Raw genomic sequence first — 20,485 nt, forward strand, 5'->3', positions numbered from 1 at the left:
TGTCGTTGTAACCGAAATGGGCACTTCCACAGTAGCCTTATGTTAGTCACGTAAAAATCTACCAAAAACCGAGTTAAAATGTTGCATTTTTTTTAGTGAAATACGTAGTTAAGTACAGACTAACGTAACATTAACGTGGAATTCCCAACTGTGTAATATCAAAGACATATTACAGCGCTTTTCACTGACAATACACACCGCACTAATACTGTATATTAAAGGTAGGCCTACTCACCAAATTACAGTAGATTACATCAATTGTTGTGCCTTACTGTACCTAGATACGAGTACAGTAATCAGTTATCTTCATCTGTTTCCTGTTACTTGCCCAATACACACTTTCTAAATTACTTCAATGTCCATCTCAGAAAAATTCAGGAATGAAAATGACGTTACATACGAGGTTGATGCATTTGTGCATGTCGTACTAAGCAAGGTATAAAAACAGTTGCTTTATGAGGAATTAGTTCGTACCATTGAATATTTGACGCAATAGACAAGGTGTCGCAGAAAACGATGTTGCTATAACCAAGTTTTACTGTATATATTATTTTGTGAGTAAACTTTAATTTCCTAACTTGAATCTTAACCGATCACAGTGGCCGCGCGGTCTAAGGCATGAGCTGTCTTCGCCCCCTCAGACACTGTTGTCGTGGATTCGAATCCCACTCAAGACATGGATGTCTGCGTGCGTTTATTCCCGTGTGTAGGTAGAGGCATTGCGACCCGTCCAAGGAGTCCTACCGACTGTGTATAATTTCAGAAACTGAAAAAGCGGCCAAGGTCCAACAAAGGGCTGTAGAACCATAATAGAATATAATTTTATTCTTCTTGCTGAAAGCCTTAATTGCTGACAGGAAAAACACGGATTAAATGAACGTTCAGACCTATGCAACAAGCTCTTTCAGACATCGCCAGGAACGTGAGTATCTGTTCGTGTGGGGAACAAGGAAATTTCTGTACTGACTGGCAGTGCTTGAGCTGTACTTTACAGAGTCCAGTCATCGTTACAATTCGTGTGGTTAAACTGCATACGTGCTCATGACTACAGAAGCATGACCACATCATTACCTGAGCGCCTCGCACCTCGTGCTCTTCTTCAACAGGTACGAGTATATTATTTTAAATTCCTAGTACAACCTTAAATATATGGCTTCAGGAATTATCTCTGGAGTGTCACTTGGTTGAGGTTTAACGTGCACATCATTTCTGCATTTGGTAGACCTCTCTGCTTCTCATGAAAAGAGGTCAAATTGTTACAGTGGGGGGAAAGAGGACAAGTTTAATTATGTCTCCCTCCGCATGGCGTGGCGATCGGCTCCCACGGTTGTGCTATCATTTAGGGGGTTCGGCCCGGTTCGGCCAATGTAGCAGGTGTTTTCACTTTAAGCCCTATTAGTAAAATGGTTTCAACCTAATCTGCTTCCCTGCAGGTCGGAGATTAACTGCGTCTCTCCGTGGGTTCTGCGGCTTATTTTTGACGCTGCATGGGTCTGGCTGTTCTGTACAGTACACACAGAAAGAGACAACTGATGCTCTGCTATGGTTGCAACACACACTTGGCATTTCAAGCCAGAAACATCGAGGTAGGTTTTTCCCTTCCAAATCAATGTCACATGACACTCACATACTTTGGTCAATATAAATAATATTTTGTGGCCGTCATAGTCCCTTACGTGTATTAGGCTCTTCAGTAAAAATGCAAGACAATTAATAAACTTCATTAATGAGCTCTCAAACTTTTCAATTGCGACCACACCGAACAGTCATGTAACACGCTGTAACCATCATACCTAAGGTCAATATTCAGATGAGGAATCACTGTAAGTTTCTTGTGTACACCGCTAGTATGGATGTTATTTGTTAGGGGATATTTGTCTGTTACAATGTAGTTTTTAGCCGGTTGCATAACGGCGAACATGTTTTTAGGAAAAAAAAAAATTACTTCATCTATGGAACTGTTTGCGCAGCGAGAGGTAATATCCAATAACAATAACGCAAAGGAAACGTGTACAAATTACTTTTGGTTCATTACAAACTGATTGTATATTGTCGGAAATTTCCACTGACATACAACCATTATAACGTATTAGAATCCTTGTTTGTTTGTAAATTGAGATAAACATTTGTCAAATAAAATACCATTACAGAAGGAGAGAATGTGTTCTGAGAGTATACAAAAGTTTACATGCATAGTATTTAATTATGTTATATTTTAGCGTCCTGTTGCACTGATTCACGTCCATGATGTGTATTTGTACCAACCGTCTTACAGTGCACACAATTTCACCTTTCACTTTACTACATGATTCGGCATCAATGTGCCATCTTCAGGTGTGTTATTTACGTCAAACCATTGCACTGTATGCCATCATGTCTCCTTTATAAAATGATTAAAATGTATATATGTCATGTGCAATAATAAACTTTATATATTAAAACTTTTCAAGATTTATCATCTATACGTCGCACTTCATATTCGCGAGTTACGTCAATCCTCCCCTATTGGAGTACTCTTCCTATATTCTTGTGTATATTGTGTCCTTCCCTTGTGACTGCTTGCGTTGTATTTAATTAGCGATTATAGCAATTGTACTGCGTATCATGTAGCACTGCAGGCTTCCAACCTAACATTACGTAACCACTTGTAATCATAACAGGAAAAAACGGCAAGTCTTGGCAAAGATGTTTCTAAATGACCCTCTACAGGATTTAAAATCAAAGTGTCGACATTTACAGGAGAACTTGAAGATCTTCTACGGTGTACGGAATCTCAGAGACTATAGAAAGGCTATTAAAGGTGCTTAAATAAAAGCTTCTTTAAGCAGAGATTAATTTGAGAAAGACATAAAAATACGCTTTGCTTGCACAAAGCACAAATTAAAGCATAATCCGAAGCATTACCCTGGAGATGGAGGCAGTGAGGGCATTCGAAATGTTGACGCCCCCCATGAGACTGCAAGATGTCTTAACCAGAACATCGCTGTGTCAAACTTCAAATACCACGAAAGCCTCAATGAAACCTTGCACGTGTTGATTCTTAAGCGGCCATCTTACTTAGCATGCCTGCAAGACCTCATTGCCTGTTGAATGGCAACTACGAATACACCTGCAATTAACTTGCTAACTAATGCCATAGAGGATTTTATATTCTTCGAATATTTTTGCGCGTTTGCAACCGAAAGTTGCAAGAACGCTTGCTTTAATTTCGCTATGTCTGCCCGTGGTTAGTTCCTATCTTCTCCCGTCTGCTCTTTTTTTTCTGTGGCGCTACAGCCCCAATTTGGGCCTAGGCCTACCTCCATGAAACTCTCCGTTTCACTTCGGTTTACTAGATCTTACACATTCGGTAGGACTCCTTGCGCGAGTGATCAGCTCGTCGCAAGGCCTCTACCTGTAGACAAACACAGAAAAACGCACACAAACATCCATGCCCTGAGTGGGATTCGAACCCACGATCCCGGCTTCCGAGCGAGCGAAGACAGTGCATGCCTTAGACCGCTCGGCTACCGTGACCGGCCCCCCGTCTGCTCTTACACCAAGCGAAAACATCTGAATTGACCTTCATGAAATGTCACTCAGATGTTCTAATAAACGGTTTACAGACATTAAAACATTGGTTAAAATCGGATATCAGTTCTGGACACTTCACACGAAGACCTACGCGCTTGTCTCGCGTCTCGAACTTAACTCGCTAAATATTTATTTATCGGAGTGAAAAATATTTCGAACAGACTTTGCAGACAAACACAAGACACATGTTGTGTGCCCAGTAAACGTTTCCTTGCGTCCTATGGTTTAGAGGCGATTAAACAGCGAACGCGCCACAATCTTTGTGCCGTACATACATTTCCTACCTTGTTCTCTGTTTCAATGAGCGTGACATGGTAGGAACACCTTCGCCAATTGACTCTAGCATGATTAGATACGCGCCTTGGAACTGAATAAGAAGTGTTGTGGGAAATGATGTCATAAAACAAAAAACAAACTCCGTGATTTTAGTCCGCAAGCGAACTGTACCGACCGAGCGACCGCCGCTTGTCGGCGAAGTGTAGTGCTAACTTTTGCTGATAGAGGGTGTCGCATGGTCAGCGCAACGATTCCTCACGGCTGTTAATTTCGGTTTTCTAGACCGGAGCCGCTATTTTCTTGAAATGGCTCCTCAGTTATCATCACGAGGCTGAGTGGCCCCAGTTCCAGACCCACTACGTCTCAGAAAAGAATCTGGTAGCGCCGGGAATCGAACCCGGACCTCTGGATCTGTAGCCAGGAATGCTGACCACTAGACCACAGAGGCTGTCGAAATGATGTCATAGGCCAAGATAAATTGTCGCTTAATACGACACCTAAAGACTCTCTTGATAACATTGAACGGAGCGTAATGGAGCAGAGTATATTGCCGTCGGGCTGTTGTGTAGACGGTAATGAAACTTCGGGCTGCATTTTTCGAGTAACTGAGTGTCAGTTTCGAAGCAGGACTGTGCTCCACACCGCTCTCAAGCAGGGACATAAAGGCACGTCCACATTACTCGTGCTCATGTGACTCGCTATGCTGGCGAGTAATGTGGACGATATGACAAGTCACGAGACAAGTACATTTCAAATTTTTAATTTAAAAACTATAGCCAATAAATTAAAATACGACTACAGCCTATACACACTACGAGTAAATATACGGATCCTCACGCGCCGAAGCCTGGCGAGCAACTGAAATAGTGTGGACGAAGATTTACGAGCAGAAGTAAAAGCCAGTCGAGTCTCCCAACGAGCGCGAGTAATGTGGACGCGCCTTAACAGAGCTGACAGGGCAATACGCAGAGATCAGAGGTCGCACGGTGAAATTGCTCCGGAAGAGGAAGGGCTGGCCTGGAAGTAGACCGAGCTAGTTACAGCGGTCCCATTCTGATGCAAATGTCACCAGTGAGCTCCAGTAAAGACGATGGGATCTAAAGAATGGAGAAGGAATGAATTTTCGATTTTATTTATGTTTCCTCCCCTTCTCCCCATCTCACTGGCGTGCAGACTCCAGTCTGGGTGCTTCTTGTTATCAATCCAGTGGAATCCCCTGCGACCTCACTGTCTTCCCTTTCAATGAGAAAGAATGGAATTTATTGATAATGTATTGTTAGCATTCGAGCCACAAACGTGACCATAAATATTACTGAATCATTCTGATGCACATGCAATGACGTCCACCCTCTTGTCCCCACAGGAAAGCTTTGTATCTCAAAACGTCTCTTCTCCTGATAAACTTTTAAATCCAGAGAAAGACTTTAGCAAGAAACACATTCCAGCTGTTTAACGTTCGCTGCTTCCAGTAGAAAAGTTCCTCAGCAACAGAATTAATGACCATATCTCTGCAAACCGCAACGCCATGTGAGTGGTTCGCTCCTCTAAATTCTGTTTCGTCAAGGGGAAGAGGTCTCGTCTAACGCCCTTGGCGATTTACTGTGGCCAATGATACAGAAGGACATACATTTGAATGCTCAAACAATCTGAACCTCAACAGTTGGAGTGTTGTACCTCTACTGATTTTTCTGTGTCTGAGGCTCCAACTTCCTTCCTCTTACGCGCCGGCCATCTCAGACCTACATACGCGTGTGTATATATATATATAATTCATAAGTATCTTCGGGCACGTTATCCAAATTTAAAAATGTTGGATAATGTAGCATTTGTACAGGGGATATCAAACGCTCCGACCATCGTTTGCTAGGCAACGTTTCGGTAAACACCGCCTGAAAGCCGGAATACCAACCAACAATAAGAAGACAGTTTTCTAGGCAACGGCTCGCTAAAACTCAATTCTCATGTCAAAGTTTCGGCAAAGCTTTCGTTGGATTCGAGGAATCTTGGTATTACCAGGCGTTTTTGCTACAACGGATACAGGGACCAAATAGTTTCTATTCGGTCCTCCAGAACTTCTAAGAAAGTAAAGTAAAAAGTAAAGCTATCTCTGTAACAGGCAGTGGGGCCTGTAGGGTTGTGAGATGTTGAGGCTCCCACATTTTCTAGACAATCTGCTCAAAGATGGCGGTAAGGTTGTCAGCCCTACACGCCTACAGCCTTTTACCCCCAAGAATATTCCTGGTACTCATTTCTGTTAGAGGCTGAGTCGACCTCAGGGCCATAGTGCAGCTGGAAGGATTAGGTCAATTGGAAAAAAATCCAATGACCTCATTAGGGCTTGAACCCGCGACCTTCCGGCTTGTAGCACAGTGCCTCAACCAACTACGCTACCGCGTGCCCCTTTTGAATTTATTCAGCTCAGCTCAGCTCCATGAGTAAGTAAGTAAGTAAGTTCTAATTTGTTATCACCTCAATAACATGGTCCTTCAGTCGCAAATATACTCCTCTACACCAAATAGTATTAGAGCGATCAAATCAAGAAGAACGAGACTGGTGAGACATGTAGCATGCATAGCAGGTACCATAAATGCATGTAACGTTTTCAGTCTGACAGAGAGAACTTGAGAGACATAGGCGAGGTTGGCAGGGTACGACTCTAACAGTGGTTCCCAGAAGAATCGTTTGTGAGATCATCGAATAGAATCGTTTCGCTCAGGAAGATTCCAGTGCCGCGCTCTTGTGAGCAATCAGTGAACTTCGAGTGCCATCAATGCCGGCGTACTTCCTGTATGGCTGAGCAACTGTCAAATTTTCTAGAAGGACCCTACCGCATACAGTCAGCTATAGTATTTGGCGTACCGCATAAGGCCCCCCATACACACACAGTTTGGCCTCCCGTTCGGCCTGCACAGTTCAAGGCTGAAAGGCAAAACTGATGTGTGTGGTGCGGCCGGCCGGCCAATCGTTTGGACTGTAGGAAACCCGTCAGTCCGTCAGTTCTACCTGCAGGTCGATCGGCAGGCCAAACTGTGTGTGTATGGGGGAGCCTTTAGCAAGCACTGTACGTAATGTCCTTTCCTTAGCACAGAACCGCCCATCAATCATAAAAGCTGTGAATTTTTAAAGAGATGAAGCTTCCTACCAATTCTACTGCATTCGTAACTCCAATACTAGTTCCGCTTTCCTCTTCTATCATCAGCCTCTTCCTGTGCCCGCACTTTATTTAATCTCTTCTACCTCACTCCATATCGATTTTCTCTCTCACGGTATCTGTCGGCTCTGTCTTTGGATACCGATTCAATTTTCCTACACAATGACTTCAGACGCGGAATATTTCTACCATAAATCTGGTTATAGAATTCTGTTCGCCAGGCGTCTCGCTCTTTCCTATCTTCTGACCCCAAGACATGATGACACTGAGATTTTTGGAATAAATCAACGAAAGAGAAAGAGGGCTTGAGTGAGTTTTCCTCCCCGCTTGTTTTCTGCTATCAAATTCTAGCTTTCTTCGTTTCTATCAGCTACATTCTGCGAGAAGAGCGAAATATCGCACAGAACACACATGCGAGACGCAAAAAGGAAATTGTGTCAGAGATGGCCTGGCTCGTCTTGCGGAATGTCATAGCGCTCCTTATTACTTGCCATTACCACACAGATACACATGAACAAGGCTTCTGTGAATTATTGCGCTTAGTGGAGCAGACTGTAAGTATGTACAAGAACATATCTACTTTACATTTGGACCATATGGGGTACTTTTACATAAGCATGTTTGTCAGATATGTAGAAGCTATCCATGTAACAGGCCGTGGAGGCCCATAGGGTTGCGAGACATTGAGGCTCCACAATTTCTGTAGAAAATCGGCTCACAGGTGACGGTGAGATTGTCAGTCTTACGAGGCGACCTCCCTTTACCCCCAAGAAAGATTCCTGGTACGCATTTCTATTAGAGACTGAGTCGACTCCTGGGTCATAAGTGCGGCTGGAAGAATTAGGTCAACTGAAAAACATCCAACGATCTAATTGGGAATCGAACCCTAGACCTACCGTTCTCAGATATATAGTGATAATATAACTTAGCATGAGAACATAAAATCATTTCTTTGTAAGAATATTCCGCTATTTAATTTTCCAACAAGCATATGTACAAATTTGAAATATTAGTTCAAATTCATAGCCAGAGGTAAGTCCCACAAAGTACATGAAAGGGGCCTCGCCATAACTGAAGCAGTTAGTCGCTGGCTTCCCACCGTGGCGGCCCGGGTTCGATCCCGGTTCTGGTCAAGTGGGATTTGTGGTGGACAAAGTGGCGCTGGGGCGGGTTTCCTCCGAGTACTTCTTTATCCCCTGCCAATCTTCATTCCACCAAATTCTCCATCATCATAATCACCCGGGGTAGGCTGTAATAGGCCAATCAGTGACCGTCGTGCCGAGTGGACCTAGTTGGACTCCAACCCCACTAAGCGAATTAAAAAAGAAGTACATGAAAGAGACATTATTTACTTGTTCTTTTCTGGAATTTTGTTGTAATTGAATTTCTTTCCTTAGGTAAGAATTTCGCTTAAATGATTATTACAAAGTTATTTTACAAGAGAGAGTTGAGACACTCTACAACTTGTAGAAGGTACGCCGTTCTTTTTGATGGAGATCAGGCATTGACACGGCATTGAGGGCTAACTGTGACGAAATCTGAAGCACAGCTAAACCTAGGCAAGATTTCTAGCGAGGAATACATAAGCGGTTTAAGGATGGGTCGGTTAGCAGGCAATGGATACATATCGTTGAAGTGAGGAGATCGAGTCAGAGACAGAGTACGTGTCAATACAAACGCAGAAATGCCAGGGCATAAAAGAAGTTTAATATTTGCAAAACTCGAGTCTACAACTCCTCAAAAATCGAAATAACTTTTCAAGAGTACGTCTTTCTGGATCTGACGCAATACAGTCTGGAAGACGTTTACTACCGTTTCGGAGGAACATAATGCCGCCATCATTAGGGTAAAAATCACTTTCTGCTTGCTTATTCAGCTTACTTTTCAGCCATGATGATAAAGTCAGTAAATGCCTCCGAAATGTTGGTAAAATATTACTGGAGTATACGACATCACATCCAGAAAAATAATATTATTCATAGGCTTGATCGTGGGAAACTCAAATGTAACAAGATCATGTCCAGAGGTTGAGCCGCTGATCTGTAGAATGACAGTAGGAAATTATACCGTCCTGAGAAGTGAAGTTCGGTTGTAGAAACGTGAGAGGATGGCCAAAACACAGCAACGAGTTCAGTTGTTGCTGACGGAAGCTGCAGAGATGCGTGGCCGCTGTAAATGTCAACAGGCAGCCAGCACACGGCGTGGCAGGGGTTACGTATATGGGACTTGTGTTCTGGCTGAATTGGGCAGCTCCAGATGGTGGGGCTAACATGAATTCTCTGTGGCGATTTTCGATTTAGTAATTGCAAATAAAGGTGGCTAGTCAGAGAGAGGATTAGATAGGTACAGCGGATATTTGCGAGGATAACTGAAGTGGTTGGGCGATATGTCCAAACTTTACTAATTAAAATGAGCACATAATTTTATTAAACTAAACTGAGCTTTTTGGAAACGCGAGGTGACTAGAAGGACACTGTTCGTAGATTTCCCTAGAGTCTGCAAACAGTGACAGTTTTATTAAGGCAGAAGGAATACATTTCTCCGATTTCAAGGCTCCCTGGCCCTGCCAGCTAGTCCATTTGTTAGAGGCACCTTCGGGAGAGGGTAATTCGTTAGGAAGTTGACTTTTTCATGCGCACAAGAAATACACTGAGCAGGGGCTTTACGGCTTCCTGTCGGAATCTGATAATAACTTTGGAAGGGCGCATTGCAGTGAGATTTTGACATGACATTGGGAAGGCTACGTAAGGTCAAAATTTAATCTTACCATTAGGAGGGCTGCAGTGCAACGTGGGATTTGTACAACTCAGCATTTGCCTAGGTGTAAGGAAAAACATGGAAAACTTTGCTCGAATTTCCGGTTGCAGGACTTTTCAACTGCGAACTGACTTCTAGTCAGCAGCCCTTCGTTTTAGTCCATGTAAATAACATTTAAACATTCAGTTCTTACCTCACAGAAAACACATTACGTACCTATTACGAAGATGAAGCGGTTAATAATGTTTAGGAATATAATGTGAGAATCATATGGAATATAGTTTTCAGTGTTAAAGCTGGTGGTATATATAGTTACCACTGTGCTTCTGAATAGCTAAAATTTTTTTTAATTCTCTGATTGGCCTATTGTAGCTTGCCCCGGGTGATTACGATGATTGAGAATTTGGTGGAATGAAGATTGGTAGGGGAAACCGAAGTGCTCGGAGAAAACCCGTCTCAGCGCCACTTTGTTCACCAAAAATCCCACTTGACCTCTGAAAAGCTAAGTAAGACTTCGTGCTTGACTTGTTATGGGTTCTTTTACTTGGGCCTGTAATTTAGCCAGCTCTGTATTTTTGCAGGCACAAGCGCGAATCGCTGTGAAACATGTGTGCCTACTGGAACATGTGCCATGTGCAGTGAGAAGAACATGCCAGAAACATGTGCCTGTATTTGCGTCCAGCTGTCCTCGTATGAAGGGACGTGTGTGCAAGAGACGCTGGAGTTTTGCAGTCCGTCCGCTGGTCATAGTGCAAGTGTCCCAACCTCATGTTCGCAAACACATTAAGGTTTTGATAAATATTCCAGGAGATTCACGAAAAATACCAGTAATGGCTGTTCTTATGTTCCTCGTTTGTACGATACGACGATGAGTAATTTGGTCGAAGATATTCGCAGCATGTGTGTGACAACAATATCAGTATATACTATACACATGGAGCTGAGCCCTTCTTGAGGAGCCGCCAATTCTGCAGCTACTCAAGAATTTCCCAGCATTTTATGGAACCCGGAGGTTCATTACCGTGTTCACAAGAGCCCTCCACTGGTCCCTTTCCTCAGCCAGATCAATCCAATCCATCCCATTCTTTATCTCTAAGATTCATTTTAATATTGTCCACCCACCTACGCCTTGGCCTTCCCAGTGGTCTATTTCTTTCTTTCTCACCAAAATCTTACGTATATGCATTGCTCTTCTCCCCCATTCGTGCTATATGCCCTGCCCACTTTATCCTCCTTGACTTGATCATTCTAAGTATACTTAGAGAAGTGTACAAGTTATATATGTGTGTGAGGACGGTTGGCCTTAATTTGTTGTTCGTTGGCTCATAAAATTATTACGTTTAATATTTCATATTATTATTGTAATAGCAAGCAGACTATCTAACTCCGAGTAGAGGACAAATATCTGGTGTAAATGGGTGCAGAAATTGTTGGATAGAGGATGTATACTAGCAAGACGCCCCCCCCTCCCTACTGCACCTCTCACCGAGCGTCGGTTTTGCGCACACGCTGGGTTTACTGTGGCGCTGTTCATTCTCTCGGTGAAGTGAATTTTCTCTCGGGTGGCTGTTAACATTTCGCACTGTGGGACCACTTACCCCAGTTGAAAAGTGTTCAAAATGCAAACTGTTGGAGATATGAAATGCACCGAAGTATCTACGTGAGTCATGTTGCGCCAGGTACTGCACGTGATAAACCGAATTCATGTGATGAAACAGGAAATGGTGTAAGAAATTTCTGTGTCGATAAAAGCAAAGTTGACGATGAGTATATCAAATCTGCGTATTGATAAGTTGGTAATCTAGACTGTTCAAACCAGCGATGCGTAATTTGTGGTGACGTGATCGAGAGTAATAAACTTAAAGTTTTATTTTATTTGGCTGCGCTAAGAATCCTGAGTCCCTAATCAAATCGACAACCCTGCTGTTAAATTCAAAAGAAAAATTACCGCATCGAGTAGTGCTATCACCAATTTTGTTTCTACAGCAACAAATGGTGAAGAAAATACTGTTAAAGTTTCTTATATAGTTAATTATCCAGTACTGAAAGCAGTAAAAGCAAATTTTATTGATGAAATCTTAATTGGCTCATGCGTGAAAACGTACATTTGACTTCCCGTTCGCAGAAAGTGCTATAAAAGAGTTTGATGTGATGCCATTAACACATAGCACTGGATCCCATCGGATTAATGTGGAAACCCATCGAACAACCTCTTGAATATAGTTCGTGACATATCGCCCCCCCCTCCCCCCGAATGGATCAATATATGTATGTGGCTTATCTCTCTACTTTGCCAACACTGACGCCATATATTAATGAGGGAGCCGTTCAAGGAGATCACTTATTCTGCAGATCCTTGAAAGAACCCAAGAACGAAGAAGATATGTTTAATCCGATTGGAAAATAATATTTCGAAGAAAATGACGGGGCCTAAATATTGACAGGGGGATTATGTCGAAATTTTGCCCTAAAAAGAACATTGTGACGTCTGTTAGACACATTGTAACATCCACAGACTAGCAGTTGTCTCAGAACCTATTCCAGAGGGATTGAGTGCAGCGCTGCACGACGAAGCAAAATTGCTGACTTTCATCAAGCCACAACCAACGAATTTAAAAATCTTCGGAGCACATTGAACAAAGCATAAACAAATACACGTTGATTCGAATCGGTGTAATGTGTCCCTTGGTTGGTGAAATCATCGTAAGTTTTTTGAGCTTAAAACGAAGTATTTATTTTCTTTACAACTCACCGTTTTCGCAAAGAAATTTGTACGCAAGATCCTGTAAGACTTCAGACTTTTGCTCATTTGACAGACGCCTTAAAAATAAATGATTTAAACTTTTTTAACGTCAACACTAGTTGGAGATGAGTGCTAAGCTTCACGCCCCGGCAGCTTTATATACCTCCGGGGAAACAGCCCCCGGTACCCACTGGATTGGAGGCTAGGTGGACCCCAGAGCCGGTCTGGACGACGTGGACTCGAACTCTGACCCCTCGGTCGTGCAGCCCGTAGCCAGTCGCTATACCGACTGCGCTATCTCGGCTCTGAATTTTATGTAATTGACGTAATTTGGTAGGGTTTGTTTTCCGATACACCGCTTAAAACGGGAGATATCAAGAAGCGAAACAACTCAGTCCACATGACATCACATCACGGAAAGTGCTGTGTCCTTGTGCTTAATTAAGCACTACAAAGGAAGACATGTTGGGGATTGACGGTATAGCTCTATGAATTAATTTCGATAACACATAGAGCTGTATGATTAGTTTGACGAACCGATCACCTTTTTCCTGGGGAAATATCCCAGGTACTCATTCGATAGGGTGATGGGTGGTCCCCAGAGCCGGTTTGAACGCTGTGGAGAAGAGAATCAAACTCCAATTCACATATCGCCCAGCACGAATTCTAGTAACATCCCAGCTCACTGACATAATGAAACAAGTTTTTAATAATAATTATAATTTTATATTTAAAAATTGTGGTATATTGAGACTGTAAGTAACGTTTCCAAGACCCCACCGATCGGCAGGGACTATCACGTGTCCGCTTTTTCTTTCCGCTTCATAAGAGGTTTCCAATTTCACACTGCTTGGTTGTCCGTTTCGGTTGACGCCTCTCAGCAGCAAAGACATGATTCTTGTAGGTGCTGTGGTATAAGGGGGAGAGTGGTATATAACATAGCAGAGATAGAGTGGTACATAACATAAATAGATAGTCCGGTACATAATATAGGGTTGATAGTGTGGTACATAACATAGGGTTGATAGTGTGCTACATAACACGGGATAGCGTGTTACAGAACACAGTTCTATCCTGACGACTCCTCCATGCTAATTGGTCTACGGGCTGGATGGTCGTGATTCGATTCCCGGCTGGAACAAGATTTTTCTCTTCTCCACAGTGAGCAGACCGGCTCTGGGGCCCGCACAGGTTCCTATCCAATAGCTATTGGAGCTCTATCCCTTGGGTGAAGGGGATAAAGTGGAAGGGTCGTGAATGTGACCACTCACATCCGTCTAGTGCACAGGTCAGGAATGGTGGACCTGTGCCTCCATACCCCCATATATCTTCAAGCAAACTGCTTATAATTAAGCAGAGGAACAGCTTACCTCTACCTTTTCACCTCCACACTCATTTAACACCCGGGGTTGTTACAGTGGGCCCACTAGTGGCCGGTGTACCAAGTGGACTGAGCCATCACACGCAATCAAAGAAGAAAGAGTCCGTAAAACACATGATCTAAATTCGTTTATATGCTTACGTTAGATGTAAAGGAGAATAACCTATTTTCAATAAATCCTCCGGAGATCTCCGCCTTGTTTCTGAGTAGCGAAGTGTTATGTGTGATGTTAAAAAAAGATTCGCTCAATGGATAACATCCGGTTCCGTCTTGCAATTTTATTGTATGAATTGTCTTGGAAGATGGCAGCACTGTACCACGTATAGCAATAGAACTGCTTCAGCGTTCGCAATGTCCTGAACTATCCATATTTCTTCCACGGAACTGAGCCGAATGAAGAAACCTCGTCGACATATTGGATATGTGGTTGCCCAAGTGTGCGATCTGCGTTTTGACAGAATTATTGGAATTTGAAAGATGTCTCTGTCTGCTTGCTACAGCGTCTTTTGTTTCGGATGTGACGTCACGGCAACGAAAGGAAACAAATCACTGCACAATTTTGGCATAGACACAAATGGGCTTGTATTTTGGAGTGTGAGGAGAAGCAAGAGAACGGTGAAAATGAAAGCTATGGTTTTCTCTGCCCCCCCCCATCTTGTCATCCAATTCGACAGGAGCGAAACTCGGAAAGCTTATCACAGAAGCCAGAGAGGAGTGTGTGAAGGGGGCAAATGCATCTAGTTTTATTTTTTGTTCCTTCTTTATATGTTGTTATGGAAACTATTATTAAATATTCTTAGTGAACTTCAGGTAATATTTTTGTAGAAACCAGGGGTTTGAATTTTATGTAAAAAGGAAAGGTAAACTTCTCCTCATTCTTAACTAATTAAGCACTACGCACTGAAGGCGTATGGAGGAGTGGATCCATAGATCCAGAGGTTTTTCACCTCGGCACTAGTTGGAGGTGAGTGGTCAGCTTCACGCCCCAGCCGCTTTACCTCCGGGGAAACAGCCCCCGGTAGCCACTGGATAGGAGGGTGGGTGGACCCCAGAGCCGGTCTGGACGACGTGGACTCGAACTCTGACCTCTCAGTCGTGCAGCCCGTAGCCAGTCGCTATACCGACTACGCTATCTCGGCTCTGAATTTTATTTAATTAAGGTAATTTGTGCAAGGTCTATTTTTTGATACACCGCTTACATTAACGTCAGATTCAAATCACCGTCTAAGCAAATCTGGCTCACTTCTCGTCTTGTTAATACCCCGACTTGTTTCGGTCTCATGAGACCATCCTCAGGTGCTGTATATATTAGGAGGAAATTTTGCAGTTCACATATTTAAAGACTATGATTTAAAATCGAAGTAATAAACTTCTACAAAATATTATAATCAATATCATGTTAACATTCACAGCTGCAGCTCGTCTTTTTTTTTCCTTGGCACTACAGCCCCAGTGGGCCTAGGCCTACCTCCATGAACTTCTCCGTTCACTTCGGTGCTCGTCTTTTCATTCTGTGATTATTCGTTGTATTCTTTTGTTTGTCTGGTAATCGTCCTTTTCAATGCAGAAAGGAAGAAGTTCTGCGGCCCAGTTCTCGTTCTTGTGGTCGGAATATTTGGCCAGTAACAAGATAATTCAAAATTGATACCGGTTGTCAGGTTCTAAATTTGGGGAGTATTGTCTGACAAATATGCAGCATTTCGACAAATGGGCTGATTTTTATTCAGAAATTATCGAAATCTAACTCCGACAAGGAGACGTGCTGTTCTAGTTGATATTTGCCTCAAATTTCCTGGAAAAGTAAAACAATATCACTTATAACAGGCCACTACTGACACTTTGCTTGCCCTTTGAACACGTTTCCGCAGCTTACTCTACGTTGAATATACACACTTCCAACGAACAGCAAGTTTAAATAATCAGTCCATCTCTTTAATATAACATTATTTTCTGCATCACTTGTGGGTCTGTTCCTGGCTGCCAAGCTCCGTTAGCTTTACGTCACTCTAATGATGTTTGCTAGTAACACAAGCTTCAGCGCCATTATTTCGCACGTTGTCCGTCGTCACGATAACTGATTTTAATAAAAATCACTATGTTTCGGAAATTGACTACTGACTCTGTTTCCTTCTTCAGGTTCAAAAATATAGTTCTAAATAAATGGACGATACCCCTTGTGAGGTGGAATAGAATTTCACTAAAGTCGAGAAAATTGTAATGGATTTTATTTTATTATATTAAGTGGACCACAGCGTGTCTGACCACGTGACACCCTCTATCCGCTAAAGTTGGCACTAACTTCGCCGACAAGCGGCGGTGCTCGGTCGGTATAGTTTGCTTGCGGATTACAGACCACGGAGTTAGTTAGAGGACCACAGCGTGTGATTTTAGCGTATATTAATGCAGTGTAGCAGTTTTAATATATCAAGACACCTGAAGATGGCCGAAACATGTTGTGTTAAAGTATAAGCGGAAGAAAAAGGAACAATTTGTTGCATTATTGACTGACTGTTTTATACACAGACGTTGGTTGGTAGTGTTTTATCTTTGTCTGACCTTAATGAAATCATATAAACACGTTCAGAATTACGAGAGAATAATTACACATCGCTCATCCACATTTGTACATCTTTTTTTGGGGGAAACTATTATAAATGAGTAACCTAGACCTACTAGCGACGGAATTAATAAGAAGATGTAAGATTTGAGGTTTTCACAGCGGTGGCTGTGAAGAATGCCGTCTTCTGAGATTTGGCGCCGCGTATATCTTGTGTGAACCGACGTTTCGGAGGAACGTATCGTCTGCAGCCACCTGCTAAAACTGGTTATTCGCTCGAGGATTTTTTACCCTAAAGACGGAGGCGATACGCTCCCCCGAAACGTCGGTTCATACTTACACGGCGCCACATCCCAGGATACGGCATTCTTAAGAAGAATATATTAGACTGCTAGAGCAAATTATCGATTTCAGTGGCCATCGCCATAGATATAATCAGTTTCGGAGTTCTGCAGTTGTCGTAAAAAGAAGTTTCATTAAAAGGTAGTTATGTTGGCAGATCCCACGTTTTAATCTCAGAATACTCGTTTAAGTAATTAGTAATTTTGCGGTCCCTTCTTTCTATAAAAAGAGACTTGAAAACCCAAGAAGCAGATGGGAAGACAATATTGAAACTTATCTTAAATATGGTGGGCGTGGACTGGATTTATCTGTATAGGAACTAAAGGCGGACTTTTGTGAACACGGCAAATATGTGATTATTTATGTCATAAAATACTAGGAATATCTTGATTGGCTGAACAGATGTAAACTCCATGGGGCTAGTTATTGTATCACTGTGCGATATTAGTTTAAAAAACTGCAGATCTAAGCCTGCATTTGCCATTAACCGTCTTCTCTGCGACGAGCAGAGAGGGGTGGGAATGTGTAACTTGAGGCTTCATGATGTGGCGTGACAAATCGAGCAGCCAATAACCTCCCACCACCGTTACAATTACCCATAATTCAACACCGGGAAGATCTAGAAGTTCGGTCTGCTTCCAGCGTTCGGTGAAGACATTTTTACGAGTGTGTGTTTTGACGATGAATTTTATTTGTGCTTTATGTTAGAAGTGTCTGTAACGATATAAATCTTACTTAACGTGATTCTGTGTTTGTGTCTTGTGGTAATAATTTACGTTTTTAATTCCCAAAGTGCTTGAAGTTGAGCGTAGTGATTTTAACCTAAGAACACAGCCTTTTGATGCAGACATCGGACTATATTTCCTGGCTTAATCAGTCGTGATGCAAAAACACACGAGCCATGTGTGAAAGGTGAGTACTTAAATGGTCGTTAATGGTGAAATGGGGTTAATTAAGGGGTCGTTGTCGTTATGATTGCCTATGTTGCTGGTCTGTACGTAAATAGCTTTATACTGGCCAGTGCTTGATACACAGACACCCCTGATGGCCCACAGCGTCAGTATAAATAGTAGAGAGACAAGTACATGGGGCCGGTCACGGTAGCCGAGCGGTCTAACGCATGTACTGTCTTCGCTCGCTTGGAAACCGGGATTGTGGGTTCGATTCCCACTCCGGGCATGGATGTTTAGTTTGTGTGTGTGCGTTTTCCTGTGTTTATGTACAGGCAGAGGCCTTGCGACGAGCTGATCACCCGCCCAAGGAGTCCTACCGAATGTGTAAGATCTAGAAAAACCGAAGTGAACGGAGAAGTTCATGGAACTAGGCCTAGGCCCACTGGGGCTGTAGTGCCAAGGAAAAAGAAAAGTATAGGGGATCTGTTCACTACAGGTCCAGTGTCTGTGACCGTGTTTCTTGCAAGAACATCTCGGGCAGCTGAAGACCCAACTAACAGACTGTGCCCCATTAACCACAGTGGTTACTGCTACTCAATTTAACAAAGAAACAAACTGCAGTTTGAAGAATACCGTCTTCTAGGATGTGGAGCCGTGTAAATCTTGTGTGAACCGACGTTTCGGAGGAACGTATCGCCTCAAAAACGTCGGTTCACACAAGATCTATACAGCGCCACATCCCAGAAGACGGCATTCTTCATAGTCACCTTCGTGAAAACCACAAATCTTACAAACTGCAGTTTGCCCACAGTGTGTGTTTATACGTTTCATATGATTCTGAGAACAAACAGCGGTTTTCAACGTATGCAGCAATAACAGATTGGCCTGTTTATTGCTTTCCTTTTGTTGTTATTTTAGGCTGCTGTCAATAACAAGACTGTATAACGTCCGGTAGACGGCTGGTTGATGAATGATAGATTTAAAAGGATTTGGAAGGAAGCTGTCGTCAGGCCGCACCATAGCTCAAGCGGTTAGTCGCTGGCTACCCACCGCAGCGGCCCGGGTTCGATCCCGAGTCTGGTCAAGTGGGATTTGTGGTGGACAAAGTGGCGCTTGGGCGGGTTTTCTCCGAGTACGTCGGTTTCCCCTGCCAATCTTCATTCCACCAAATTCTCCATCATCATAATCACCAGGGACAGGCTACAATAGGCCAATCAGTGGCCGCCGTGCCGAGTAGACCCAGCTGGACTCCACCCCCCACTATGCGAATAAAAAGATGTCGTCATCTAGTCTAAGAATTATCCCCGAATTTAGCTGGAGGGACTGAGGAATAATGCGAAAGACCTAAACCAGGATATTCGCTTCCCTTGTCGAATTCTGAATCGAGCATCATCCGAATGTTAATGTAGAAGAGTGGTTCTCAACCTTTTTTTGCTCGTGGCCCACTTCTGACTTTCATTCAGTTTTGTGCCCCCCCACCCCTCATATTGATTAATTATAATAAATGTAATATTGATTATAAATATGTACCTTATCAACTGTACTTTTATTTATAACAATTATTATTTGTTTATAGCATAAGTAATATTGATAATAAGAAAGGGGTTTATTAACAAAAATCTTTATAATAGAATTTTTTCTTATATAATGTTCTGGTTATTTACAGTATATAATTATGCTCCTGACAAAAAATATTACAATAATATTAGTGTCCCTCAGGTTTAGTAAGATCCTTGCGGCTGATGAGATGAAGCAAGTTTTTGTATATCAAAACGAGAAGCAGAACAAAATATGGATATCTATATGAAAGTGTATTTATACCTTGAAATATAAACCAAGCAAACTGTGCCATGGGAACAAACAATTTCTGGCAGCTTGAATTTCTAAATTTTATGACTGCCCTTTTTCTAAATTTTTTGAAGATGTGGAAAATTTTAGAAGTCAGTATTCATAAAAATTACTTTGAAAGCCATTCTACTTCAAATAAATACAAAACTGCTGTAATCAATTCACAATATTTTTTCTTGTAGAGGGAGGGCATTCAAATTCTATTGAAAGCTAATAATTTATTTGTAATGAAAGTTCAAGTTATTATGAAATGTAATGCTTATTTGTCGAAAAATAGTAGCTGGAGTTTGTAACTTACCTACAAAGTAGGGAACTGCCACAATAACAGAACTTGCGCAGAAAAACGTCTTCTTCCAAACACTTCGAATACCGAACTGAAGAACACCTGAAATGTAGTGAAAAGGTGGCGGTAAATCTCATGAGAGGAGGGGGAGATATTTAGGAAAATAAAGAATAATTCCTTAGGGCTCTACCCTCTCTGAGAAAGCGCGTACCTGTTTACCGGTACTTGGAATTCCCAGATCTAGGTTGTGGTTTAAGTACAATAGTTTCTGTCCCTTCTAAGTAAGGTACAGAGAAACAAGGATATTGAGTTACTGTGTTATTATATGTACTGATCATTTGGCATTTTTATTTCTTTTTATATTATTAATAACTTTATTTTAGAAGTGAAAATTTTGTGGCCCACTTCACAGTTTCCATGGCCCTCCATTTTCCCAAATTTTGTCTGCGGTCACACAGAAATACTGCTTGGCCCACTGGGGGGGCCATATGGCCCCCGTTGAGAACCACTGATGTAGGGCGTCACCAGTAAGCTAACCGCTGGTATCTTCCTACCGAAGGCGCTGTGTGTTGTCTGTGAGGTAGAAACGTAATGTTTGGATTTTAATTAGATGAACTTACTTCCAAGTGGTACTGCAGTCTTAATTTTTCGGTGTATGATGTTTCTTTGAGCCTGGATAGC

General features: G+C 42.4%; 1 protein-coding gene across 1 annotated transcript in view; it reads right to left on the reverse strand.

Annotated features, from left to right (window-relative positions):
* Nucleotides 1-19,874, reverse strand: part of LOC111870766 (DTW domain-containing protein 2) — a 37,651-nt gene extending 17,777 nt beyond the window's left edge. Inside the window, exon 1 of the mRNA XM_023863288.2 lies at nt 19,820-19,874. The gene's annotated coding sequence lies outside the window, so the exon portion shown is untranslated. The remainder of the gene's footprint in view (nt 1-19,819) is intronic.
* Between the last annotated feature and the right edge of the window lie 611 nt (nt 19,875-20,485).

Source organism: Cryptotermes secundus, unplaced genomic scaffold (assembly GCF_002891405.2).
Source record: "Cryptotermes secundus unplaced genomic scaffold, Csec_1.0 scaffold307, whole genome shotgun sequence".
In the NCBI taxonomy this organism is placed as follows: domain Eukaryota; kingdom Metazoa; phylum Arthropoda; class Insecta; order Blattodea; family Kalotermitidae; genus Cryptotermes; species Cryptotermes secundus.